Source organism: Adiantum capillus-veneris, chromosome 18, assembly GCF_014529385.1.
Source record: "Adiantum capillus-veneris isolate H3 chromosome 18, ASM1452938v2, whole genome shotgun sequence".
NCBI classification, from domain to species: Eukaryota; Viridiplantae; Streptophyta; class Polypodiopsida; order Polypodiales; family Pteridaceae; genus Adiantum; species Adiantum capillus-veneris.
In genome coordinates this window covers 128,438,496-128,452,038 of record NC_140948.1, presented here as the reverse complement: position 1 = coordinate 128,452,038, position 13,543 = coordinate 128,438,496, and the positions used below count along the sequence as shown (strand labels likewise).

Here is a 13,543-nt window from a genome sequence, read left to right as displayed (position 1 = left end):
TTTTGACTATCAAATATGGTGAAAATATTTAGAACTACTGTAAGGAAAACCTTTGATCTGCTTCCACCACATTGTAGCAAACACATCAGTCATCCAAGCAAGGCACAAACAGTATAATAACTCCATGAAATCAGAAAAAGTAGAACTTTATAAAAAGGAAAACACAAAAGCAACTTTACCAGGACATCTCTCTCGCTGCTGCTGCCCTCGCCCTCTCCTGTCTCGCTGGACCCCCACCCCCACAACCTACCCATTGCACTCAGCACCCAAGCCCACCCCACCAACCTCATGCTGAGTCCCCCAGCATGCACCCCCACCCCTCAGCCTACACACACACACACACACACACCCGAAAAAAATTCCCCACATACCCCCAACCACCCCCTCAGCCCAGCTCACACATACACATACACAGACCTGCCACCCGGTATATACCCCATGCATGCTTCCACATGCACATGCACACACAGGAGTAGTAGACTCCGATGGAGAAATCAGCCTCTCCAACTCGGAGGGACTCTCATGCAGCCCTCTCACCGTCCGCGCTGAGCCACCATTTGGCTTTCACCATCACCGAAAGAGAAAATGAGCCTAGAAGCTTGCCTCTGCTATTATAATAGCCTATAAGCCTTAACCTCTACTAAGATCCAAAGCTAGCTCCCCCAAAAGCTCAAAAGCACTAACAGTGGATGCTTAAATATCTCACGCCCAAAACCATCATGCGATCTAGCTGCCACGTCATCAGGTTGTACGGCTTGTGAAACATGCCACGTTTCCCGCAGCTAATCGCGCCTCATTTTGCAGGCTGTTGCCGCCAGGGATGGGTCCTTCATTCCTGCACAAGTCAGCCTCAGCTCATGTCCTTCGGATCTTTCAATATCATCCATTTGTGACAGATCAAGGAAGGCAAGCCATGTACTCAAGATTCTTGAGAACGTGTTGTTGGAGGAGAATCTGATTGGGACAGCAAAGGAGATTTGACAAACAACAATGTGCATGGAGGGCAATGCAACGTAGCAGGCGCTGAGCAGGAATAACATAGCTAAGGTCGTTCAAGAGATTGCCCATACGCAGCTTGAGATTCGGGGCGTTAGCAATGCTAGTAACGGAGACTAGCCTCACTTCGAAGAATGCAAAAGAGACAGCCAGAGAACACGTGGATTAGGTTAGGACAAGCCAAACAGGAGATCTCTGAGTTTGAGGAGTGAAGACGTGATTTTTCTCTTTATAGACAAGCATCTATACGAACTTTTTTTGGTAATCAGGTTTCAGGCAAGTTTTCTGAGATCACTAGTTCTAGTCCTTCCCGCTTTGGGATTCACGAGCTTCAGATACCTTGGTCTAGAAGGCGAGGAAAATTAGAGAAATAGCCACAGATTTTTACAATGACCTTCTTTCGACAAAGAAGACTTCAGAGCACAGGGAAGCTTGATGGGTAGAAGTTTAAGCCCACGTCTGCACGGGATTAGGAAAAGCATAGCGAGCAAGTGTCCAGGCATGACCGCGTGGACGAAAAAGAGGAAGAGGATGTCACGAGGACGTGGCAACTGCTAACCTTAGTTGTTGGTTTCTTTCCAATGATTTTTGTTTTGAGACCCTATTTTTGAAGTTGCAAATGGTCGGACATTGTATGGCCAATGTGAACGGTAGTTTCACCCGCAGACGGGAAGTTGGTCGGCACTGGAACTTGTATAGTAAAAGGATGTCTAGGCTCAATTCAAGATCATGTAGGTACCCCCGTCGCACTTAGCAAGTTGGTGGATACTAGGAAGTGAACTCAACAAAGACACAATGCCAAGGTGGGGTTACCAAAGGAAAGTACCTGACAGCCGGGCTACATTGCATTTTTGGATTCGGTCCCAATGGGGATAGATGGTCAGATCACCGGTGGGAGTCCAACGGAAGCATCCCCTAAAATTTAGGGAACTGCTATTTTGGACCATAAAATCTGTTCGCGTCATTACCTCCGGAATGACAAGGGGAACGTTTTAGAACTCTGCCGCAAAGTCAACTGGGCAACCGGTCGGGCGATTTTTAAGCGGCAAGCCCGAAGCAGGAAACTGTGTAAAAACGTGCCAAGTGGCACATTTTCATGAACTTTCCTCATGTAGAAGAGGGGGTGCTCGATTTGTAGCTGGGGAAGCCTCATTTGAAAAGTGTCACAGGTTAAGAGCTTTTGACTGCAAGCTTTCCCTCTCATGTACAGTGTAGTGCAAGAAGTCATGTCTTGCACACCTTACACTGCTCTCTCTCTCCCCTACATGCAGTAATGTGATGCCCCACAAGAGGGCTCTTCATTTGACTCATGTATAGCTGTGTGGTCATATGCGTTTTTGCTCAGGCAAGAGCCTCTCTGAGCAGGAACAGGAGTAGCTAACTACTGCTCCAAAAGCAGGCACCGGTGAGGGTGATAACCTCACCGTACAGGTGCGGTTTTAGTGCTGGTTATGCACAGAATTTGGACTGTTTTTCAGCCTTACGGATGCCAAAACCATGGGGAATAGTGCCCCACTGTTAGAGGATAGTTCAAGGACTGTTTAGGGCTGAAAACAGGGCAAAAACCAGTAAATACAGCGTGCTGAATCTATTGTCTTTGGGCAAACAACAGAGGTTCAATGTCGGTGGAAGTGAGTTCCAGTAGGGGAATTGGTTTCGGGCAAGTTTTGGGGCTGTTATGCCGCCGAAATTTTGCCACAACGGGTGGTATCGAGCTGGATACAAATAAAGAATTCCCAGAACTCTTCTCTCTAAAGGATTGGTTTGCAACAAAGCGTGTATTGAACTACTTAAAAGGCACTACAGATTTTGGTTTGGTCTATCGACAACAACGCCGTGTGTGTGTGCTTTAAGTGTTAATTCCCGTCGGAGGTTACCTTTGCAGAGTTCTCTCTGTGTGTTAAAGCTTAAAGTAAAGTAAAGAATTTCGGGTGAAAGCCAAAGTCTCCGAGCCACACTGAACTGCAAGTCAAATGACACATGGCAATCCACAATTCGCGACGGGATTTGCATCACAAATCGCAAGTTGATGACATGGCAGCTAGGCGCAAGCCTTTTGGCATAAATTTTGAAAGCAGTTAGCGTTTCAGCTTTTAGCAAGGGGCACAAGCTTTTGAGAACAATTGTTTTTGGGGCTTTTAGCCGTGTAGAAGCAAGAGGCCAAGTGCCTATAAAAGTGAGGCCTTGTCAAAGTTCTCGGCGTCCAGTTGGAGCTAGACTCGCACCAGCAATTGTATCTTGTAAGATCTGGGAGTGGAACTATAACCGGAAATTTATTTGTTAATTTCACACAGAGGATTGAGAAAAAAAGAGAACACAGATGCGTCCAACAACTAGACTGTCACTGCGCACACAAAGACCGACACCCTGTAGGCCCCAAAGACTAGCGCCTCTTTCGGTATTTCTTTATTGAAGACCGACAATCCGTACACTTACACCAAACTCTCACCAAGCTGTCCAAACCTGTCAAGGGCTGAAATTGCAGGTTCTTGACCCAATTTAGGCAACACGACGACGCCAAAATCTCTGTAGGTCAAAAGTACAAGTCTAGGATGCATTCCATTGCATTTTAGAAGCTTTCCGGTGAGCTGTAAGTAAATTTCAGCTTGCCGTAATTTTCCGTTTGGTCACTGACACAGGTGCCTAAACTCTTGTTTAACCACCCCAAGGCTTCGGCTTCCTTGGTGTTATCTTGCAGTTTAGGTGTGAAACCCTAAATCTGCAAATAAATGCAGCAAGCTGTAATTCTCTGTTTTGGATCGTTTTGAGCGAAGAAAACATGTCTATGCGTGTCCCAAGAGCTCCCGCACGCAATGGAACACTTCCACTTTGATTTGGACAAGTCTTCACACGAGAAAACTCCCTTGTTTCGCAATTCTCACGATGGAATTGTGTGTACCTGTGGCGGATTAGCTAATTAGCTAATCCGGTTCCTCTTCAAACCCACAAGACTGTACATTGTCATTTGAGAAGCCCAATTAGTGGGGCATTACCATATGTGTAAGGAGGAGAGAGATGCACGAGACCGGAATCATCGCACTACATGATACAAGGGAAGAAGGCAAGCTTTCCGTTAAAGCTTCAAACATGAAAATCCACTCACGAAAACTGAAAATGCAGCCCTCTCTCTATTGAACGACCCGAGCTGGGAAGAGAGCTTTTCGATTGTGTGTTGGCCTACTGGTTGCTCTCCTACTAACATGTGTCCACTACGCCCCTTATGGTTCGGTTTTCTAACCCCTCCCAACTTATAAAGTTGTCAGTGACTTGCCGAGTGGCCCAAATTCCATGTAGGTGCACAAAAGATTCCATACTCATCAAAATTCAATGCTAACTAGCTCGACCAATCCTTGACTGACCGACATAGATTTCCAACGTGAGAAACCCGTTTGGCTGCAATTGTTTCCCACTAGCCATACAATGTCCACTTGCACCATATTTAAAGATATCAACGTAGCAGCCAGCAGGTGCCGATGTGGCACAGATCGTAGGAACAAGCTAACGTGGCAACATAGAGATTGCGTTGACATGGTCAACATACGCTAAAGATGCTTTTCTAGCGTCGATTTGTAGATATGATTTTTGAGTGCTTTCCAGCACCAAGTAAAGTCATCAAATGATTTATGTGCTTATGCCCCTTGTGAGAATAACTGCTATGCTTTAAGTTGCTTTTGGGCATTTCGTGAACAGTGCCTATAGAAGTGAGGCCACAATACCACCAATCTCACATTTATGACTGTGTGGATGACTCACATGGAGAGTGTGTAACAAACTTGAACACTCCAAGTCAAGATTCTACCGCGACACAGTAGAGATTCACTTCAAAACAGTTCACAATTCACACTTGATTCGACACGGCCCGGCGGAGTTCCGTGCCTAGAGATATTGGCCCCAAAGACTGGCGTCCCTTTCGGTATTTCTTTTTGTATTAATCTGTGTTCAAAGCACAAGAGTGGGAGGGTGCTCACTCTCAGACTCTGCGTCTAGATGCTTTGAGATGTGAGGGCCCTGCCCACTTATTTATAAGTTACAAGGGATGCCCAAGGACAGAGCCCCAAAAGCAGTAATCCAAAAGCTTCTAAAAATATAGCAGTTTATCCTCAAAGCCTTGCTAAAATTAAAGCAATAGGCTTCAAAAGCAGTTCAACGCAAATCTGGGATCTCCGTACAGTAGCGTAAAAAGCGAAAATCCGTACACTCTGCCACGTAAGCACTCAGCAAAAATCACGCCAAAAAATCCGGGTCTGCCACGTCAGCACTGTTTCCGCGTTCTGTTGGCCTGTATACAGCTTGCTGTGATTGTGTCCGGGCATGCAACATCACCAATTTGTGACATACCCCCCTCTTGAAAGCATTGTGATCACCCTTGATTGCGCCTGCAAAACAGACAGAGGCCATAAACTGTCTTAGCAGACACTGACTGTTAGTACCGATGCACTAGGAAAACACCTCTAGCACATGTACCAATCAACATTCACATCACACGACATCACATGACAAATCACATTCGAAATTCATTTGAATCTCAGACCATGATTAATCGGCAACGTAGTTAGCAATCGCATCTAGATCCAGTCGGGACCTCTCAGATGCCCGATTAACTAATCCTTATTGCAATCATGTCAATAGATATTTATCAGACCGAAATGCTGCAGTCATTTTGTCTATCAGTTCTTGCACTTAAACAAGTCACGTACAAATCAATATCATATTATCGGGAATTCCAAATCTTAAAGTCATACAGTAGAATACTGTCAGCTCACAGTATCCCTGAAACCCAATAGGGACATCAATGACTCTATTATCAAAAATTGGGGCAATCTGTTGACAAAGGGGTGGAGCGACTCCCCTCTTGTGCAAGTTCTAGGAGTAGACTATGCTACACCGAATGCTTCAGGGTAAAGGTTCACAATCTAAGGAGTATCCGCCAGGTCCTCCTCCTCCATCCACTTCGCATCCAATGCGGAATAGTTCTTGAATTTAACCAAGAACCACCTTATCGCTTTACCTTTTATCTTTCTATCTTTATGTGCCAATATCTGTTCTGGAACGAGTATCTTCTCGCTTTCCTCCACTTCGGGTTGCTCATCTGGCTCCCCATCATTGGGCACATCGCCTTTAAAAGGCTTCAAGAGACTCACATGAAAAGCATTGCAGCTTCAGTATAAAGCAGACATCATCTATCTTTTCGGTTATCTGGACAGGTCCATAGTATCTCATGCTAAGCTTTAGAAAAAGCCGCTCCTTTCTCTTTTTCTTTCTCAGGCGTGCCTTCTCAAAATGTAAGAGCACCCAATCGTTCTCCTTTAATTTCAAATCGCGACGATGTGTAAAGGCCAAACGTCGTTCTAAAAGCAGTCTTGTGCACATCCTCTGATCTAATGCGGATCTGATGGTACCCACTCTTTAGATCTAATAGCAGAAGCTGATACAGTGGGAATAGACTCCCCTTGAAGCTTTACATCCAGAATGTGAGTCTTTCCCCTGCTCTGTACAGTGATCTTTTTGTTGTAGGCATCCATGATTCCCTGTACACGAAATAACCAAGGAATATTTAACAACACATCACATCCGTCCAGTGGCATGATGTAAAATTCTTCAGCATCTACATAGGACTGGATATGTAGACGCAACTTTCCAATGATGGGTGTCACAGCCTCTGTATGGCCAGGACATTGCTATATACCCCATCTCTTCAGGTCTGATTCCCAACTTCGAAGCCAATTCTGGGGAAATAAAGTTGGCTTTGGCCCCTGGGTCAAAGAAGATAAGCACTGTTTGATCCCTGACCTTTCCCCATGCCCTGCAAAGTTCACTTGCATCTGAATTTGGCTTGTCGCCCACCATATCTGGGACTAGACCAGCCATGGGCTTCTTTCCTTTCTTGTCTTCCTTGCCATCAGAAGTAGATGGCCTTTTCTTTGTAGGACAATTGTAAGCAATGTGGCCAGGCTGCTCACATATAAAGCATTTGTTCTCTGTCCTAAGGACCTTCTTTTGCTCTTCTGAGTTGCGAGGAAAACGTCTTTTCCATTTCTTTGCTGGTCCCTTTTCTGATTCAGCCGTAGCTTTATCTTTCCCTGCGTTGGCTGACTCCTGAGTCCCTTTAGGAGCCGCATTGGGAACGTGCTTCTTGGCTGAATTTTTCTTGCCTAATCCTGCCTTGACGCCAGTGTTAAATTCACAATCTTCTCCCTTGAGCAAACCATTGCCAGTGTTTGCTACCTCAATGAGCTGCGTCAAAGTAGTGACTTTTGTCTTCATACAGTACTTTCTCAATCCTTTAGGTAGGCCACAACAGTATTTTTCAATCTGTTTTGTCAATGGCACAAACCTATAGGAAGTTACTGGACGTAGAGCTTTCCAAAACTTCCGATTGTAATCATCCAGATTTCTGCAAGTGGCAGCATTAAGCTGGTGCCATTCTGTCATGACATCTGCTTCAAAGTCATCAGATAACCATGCTGCTGCAAAAATCTGCTTGAAGTAAATCCATGTGGACGGAGCTTGCCCTTGAAGCAATAAAGTTGTCCACCATTGTCCCGCATTCCCTGTCAAGGAAGTGGCTGCCTTGCGGACCTTTGAAGCCTCTGTAAAGTTTCCCCCTGCATAGGGCTTGTCAAACTGCTGGAGGAATGAGAGAGCCTTCTTCCTGTCATCAAACCGTATAAAGGTCGTAAAAGACACACCTTTGCCACCTTCTTTGTACATAGTTGGCCTCTCCAGCGGCGTTAAATTATCATATGGAAGTGACTGAAACATGGGAACACTATTAGGGTTCATCTGTGTTCCTTGGCCGCTATTAACTTGACCTGGAAATGCCATATTTGGTTGCTGATTTGTAATTCCAGCCATACCAAAATTTGCCTGTGGCATCCCAAATTGGCCTCGAGTGCTTTGAAACCCTGGTAGCATGCCCGTGACACCATACATGGGGTTAGGCATCATCGTTTCAGCACCCCCAAACACTGTTCCTGGCGTGTAAAACTGATTTCCAGGTGCATGACCAACCATGCTCTGGAATACCGATCCACCTCCAAAATAGCCACGGTGTACTGAAGGTGGTGGGAAGACCTGTTGCATAGCCTGTAGGTTGCTTCCCTGCCCATTAGAACCACCTATAGGCTGCTGAAAGGTGGCGGGTGGAACTGGTACAGCTTGAAAGACTGGCATCTCAGCCACCTGTTCTTGCACCTTAGGTACAGGTTGTGGAGACTGCATGTTCTCCGTCATCTGATCTGGCTTTATCTTCTTCCTGACAGGAATAAAATGAGCCTGTTTGCTGAATCTGCAAATAATGGTCCAAATACCATCGTTTCCTGTCTGCGTTCTCGGAAGATCAAAGATAAAATCCATAGCAATACTTTCCCATGGTTTATCTGGAATAGATAGTGGTTGCAATAACCCTGGTGCCTTTTGCCTGTCAAACTTGACCTTTTGGCATCTTAGGCATTCTCGCACAAAGGCATCCACATCCCTTCTCAATGTAGGACACTAGAAGAATGTCTCAACCGCTTTAACTGTAGCATCGATACCACGATGCCCTGCATACGGTGGGACATGACTCTCTTCCATAACTTTGCGTCGCAATGGCTTTGTGACACACAATCTGCCATGCATTATCATGAACCCGTCTTTAAGAAGATAGTGTTCATGACGTTGTCCATCCATTAGCTGCTCGAAGACCCTTGCAAAATCTTCATCATTTGCATACTGTTCTCTCATATCATCAAGTTCATGATGATAAGGAATTGACACAGCTGAAATTTGTGGCTTCATTGACAAGGCATCAGCCACAACGTTCTTCTTGCCTTCCACATGCACAATCTGAAAATGGAACATGGACAAGATATTTGCCCATCGCATATGCTTCTCAGATAACTTTGTCTGTGTCAAGAAGTATCGCAAGGTCTGATGGTCCGTTTGGACAACAAAGTCTGCACCTAGCAGGTAGTGTTTCCAACTTAAGAGCGCATGAATCACAACCAGTAACTCTTTCTCATAGACCTGCATGGTCATCTCTGGCCCTTGTAAAATTCTGCTCTCATAGGCTACTACCCTGCCATCTTGCATTAGCACTGCACCAATGCTACTACCGCAGGCATCACACTGGACCACAAATGACTTCCTAAGATCTGGCAACACAATGACTGGATCTGAAGTCATCTTTTACTTTAAGAGATTAAAAGCTGAAATCTCTTTCTGTGTCCATCTAAAGGCGACTGCATTCTTTTGAAGAGCATGTAAAGGTGAAGCAATCTCAGCGAAATTTCGGATAAACCTTCTGTAATAGGAGCATAATCCCAAAAAGCTTCGGACATCATGCACCGTCTTCAAATTTGGCCATGACTTGATCGCTTCAACTTTTGCAGGATCCATTCTGACACCATCCTTTGAGACTGTGTCCCAGAAAGTGTATCTCTTCCAGAAAAAACTCACTTTTCTTTGCATTGATGAGCGGTTATGACTGCGTAGCTCTTTGAACACAATGGCCAAGTGATGTCTATGCTCCTCTTCATTCTTTGAGTAGACTATCATGTCATCAAAGAATGTACCAACAAACTGCTGGTGTGGACGGAAAATTCTGTCCATCATCCTATTGAACGTAGCAGGAGCATTTGTGAGACCATAGGGCATCACTAAAAATTCGTAAAGGCCAAACGTCATTCTAAAAGCAGTCTTGTGCACATCCTCTGATCTAATGCGGATCTAATGGTACCCACTCTTTCGATCTATCCTGCTAAACATAGCTGCTGCTTCTAGTTTGTCCATAATATCATCAATTCTAGGTATAGGGAACCTATTCTTGATGGTATTCTTGTTCAGTGCATGCTAGTCGATGCACATACGCCATGAGCCATCCTTTTTCTGCACCAACAACACTGGAGAACAGAATGGAGATGAACTGGGCTGAATCAGCCCCTTTTCTAACAGCTCCTGTACTTGGCCCATTATCTCTTTCTGCTGAGCCGCACTAACCCTGTATGGAGGCTTATTTGGTGGGCTATTGCCCGGCACCAAATCTATCGCATGGTCCTCGGGTCTCTCTGGCGGTAATTGAGACGGTAATGAATCGGAAAAACAGTCACTATACTGTTGTAAAAACATTGAACTTTCTTTATCTAGCATAGATAAATTTGATTCATCACAATCTGACACTTCACGTGCAAAAGCCAAGTACGCAGAAAGATGCTTTTTCATTACAAAAGTAATAGCAGAAGCTGATACAGTAGGAATAGACTCCCCTTTAAGCTTTACATCCAGAATGTGAGTCTTTCCCCTCCTCTGTACAGTGATCTTTTTGTTGTAGGCATCCATGATTCCCTATACACGAAACAACCAAGGAATACCTAACAACACATCACATCCGTCCAGTGGCATGATGTAAAATTCTTCAGCATCTACATAGGACTGGATATGTAGACGCAACTTTCCAATGATGGGTGTCACAGCCTCTGTATGGCCAGGACATGCCAAACCTGCCTCTGCTTTATACCCCATCTCTTCAGGTCTGATTCCCAACTTTGAAGCCAATTCTGGGGAAATAAAGTTGGCTTTGGCACCTGGATCAAAGAAGATAAGCACTGTTTGATCCCCGACCTTTCCCCATGCTCTGCAAAGCTCACTTGCATCTGAATTTGTCTTGTCGCCCACCATATCTGGCACTAGACTAGCCATGGGCTTCTTTCCTTTGTTGCCTTCCTTGTCATCAGAATCAGCTGGCCTTTTCTTTGTAGGACAATTGTAAGCAATGTGGCCAGGCTGCTCACATATAAAGCATTTGTTCTCTGTCCTAAGGACCTTCTTTTGCTCTTCTGACTTGCGAGGAAAACGTCTTTTCCATTTCTTTGCTGGTCCTTTTTCTGATTCAGTCGTAGCTCTGACTTTCCCTGCGTTGGCTGACTCCTGAGTCCCTTTAGGAGCCTCCTTGGGAACGTGCTTCTTGGCTGAATTTTTCTTGCCCGATCCTACCTTGACGCCAGTGTTAAATTCACAATCTTCTCCCTTGAGCAAACCATTCCCAGTGTTTGCTACCTCGATGAGCTGCGTCAAAGTAGTGACTTTTGTCTTCGTGCAGTATTTTCTCAATCCTTTGGGTAGGCCACAACAGTATTTTTCAATCTGTTCTGTCAATGGCACAAACCTATAGGAAGTTACTGGACGTAGAGCTTTCCAAAACTTCCGATTGTAATCATCCAGATTTCTGCAACTGGCAGCATTTAGCTGGTGCCATTCTGTCATGACATCTGCTTCAAAGTCATCAGATAACCATGCTGCTGCAAAAATCTGCTTGAAGTAAATCCATGTGGACGGAGCTTGCCCTTGAAGCAATAAAGTTGTCCACCATTGTCCCGCATTCCCTGTCAAGAAAGTGGCTGCCTTGCGGACCTTTGAAGCCTCTGTAAAGTTTCCCCCTGCATAGGCTTTGTCAAACAGCTAGAGGAATGAGAGGGCCTTCTTCCTGTCATCAAACCCTGTAAAGGTCGTGAAAGTCACACCTTTGCCACCTTCTCTGTACGGAGTTGGCTTCTCCAACGGCGTTAAATTGTCATATGGAAGAGACTGAAACATGGGAACACTATTAGGGTTCATCTGTGTTCCTTGGCCGCTATTAACTTGACCTGGAAATGCCATATTTGGCTGCTGATTTGTAATTCCAGCCATACCAAAATTTGCTTGTGGCATCCCAAATTGGCCCTGAGTGCTCTGAAACCCTGGTTGCATACCCATGACACTGTACATGGGGTTAGGCATCATCGTTTGAGCACCCCCGAACACTGTTCCTGGCGTGTAAAACTGATTTCCAGGTGCATGACCAGCCATGCTCTGGAATACCGATCCACCTCCAAAATAGCCAGGGTGTACTGAAGGTGGTGGGAAGACTTGTTGCATAGCCTGTAGGTTGCTTCCCTGCCCATTAGAACCAGCTATAGGCTGCTGAAAGGTGGCGGGCTGAACTCGTACAGCTTGAAAGACTGGCATCTCAGCCACCTGTTCTTGCACCTTAGGCATAGGTTGTGGAGACTGCATGTTCTCCGTCAAGTGTACAGGTGTTTCCATTGACTGTGCGGTATGAATCACCTGTGCTCGAGCCTTAACAGGCTTTTGAATATGATCCAGTGACCCAACTTGCTGAGACGGAACAGGAGGTTGCAGAAAGGCTAAAAACCTTGGATTCTGCATTACTTGTGTGAACATAGCCACAGCAGTAGCCAACTGGGTCCTGAATATATCGTCATCTGTCTGTGGTGGTCTTGAGGACTCACCCACTTCATGTGTCTGTTGACCCTGTGAAGAGGAAACCTCTTCAGTCACATCATCTGGTCTGTCAGCCATAATTGCAATTCCCTGTGTCTGGTCTATGATCCCCTGTGTCTTCAAGCCCAAAACTGACCAAGGCTCACTTCTATGGGAAAAAGTGATTTAATCCCGTCGATGGAACCATGAAACAAGCCTGTTCAATCCAAAAAGGGTGGTAGACTTTACTTCAAACCTTGATTTAGCTTTCACCCATTATTAGTCGTCTATTATACCTGCGCTATAGTGACACAAGAGAGGGGAATGGGATACAGATGCTAGAATGCACCTGTATGAGAAGACCGACACCAGATTGGCCCCTAACTTAGGCGCCCCTTTCGGTATTTCTTTATTGTTTAAAAGAGGGAATAAATGCTGTGGATCCCTACGAGCTGCCCCGCACAACCTTGGCTGAATTTCAATTGTTCAGGCCTGATTCTGGCAGCATAACTGTACTAGGACCCTTCACAGTCAGTATTCCCACGCATTGACTGACTTTCCCGATGCATACGGGTACTTTCCAAAACCTGGCGAGAATCTGCAGCACGCTGAATTCTCTGTTTTCAGCCCTGAAAATACGCCAGATCACCTGTACAGCGGTCCCCTTGCGTCCCCGAACCTCCTGGGGGTATTAGGGTCCGTTTAGGGCCAAAACCCTAAACCTGCAAAAATACACAGCAGGCTGTAATTTACTGTTTCGGGCTCCGTTTCGCGTGCCGGTCGCATCCGTAGCAAGTCCTCGAGGTCCCGCACCTGTAGGGCTACTTGCCCTTTGAATCGGACGAGATTTATGGCGTGAAACCTCTCCGAATTCACCTGTACCTGCGGGGGATTAGCCGCTAGCTAGTCCAGTACCTGTGCAAGAGGCTCTTGCCTCGGCAATCGCGCATGAACCCACACAATTGTACATTGGTCAAATGAAAAACCCACTAGTGGGGCATAACATACTGCCAAAGGGGAGAGAGAGGGCAGTGCGTAGCGTGCAAGGCATCACTCTTGGCACCGCACTGTGCATAAGTGGGAAAGCAAGCACTCCATAGCTCTTAACTTGTGACAAATTCTGAAAATCAGCCTCCTCTCTCATTTTAGGCACCCCCTCCTCTGGCCAGAAGTGGCAGAAGGCTCACAGAGTGACACCTCGCACAGTTTCTGATTTTGGCCAACTGGGCTAAAAATATCTCAACTGGTGCGTCAGTTGACTTGACAACAAAGTAATAAAATGTTCCTCTTGTGATTCCGGAGCTAATGA

The 13,543-nt window shown here is 45.7% G+C and overlaps 1 protein-coding gene across 2 annotated transcripts in view; it reads right to left on the bottom strand.

Annotated features, from left to right (window-relative positions):
• LOC147436388 (putative potassium transporter 12) overlaps positions 1 to 13,543 on the bottom strand; it is an 88,763-nt gene that overhangs the window by 20,366 nt on the left and 54,854 nt on the right. The gene's annotated exons all lie outside the window — the stretch shown is intronic.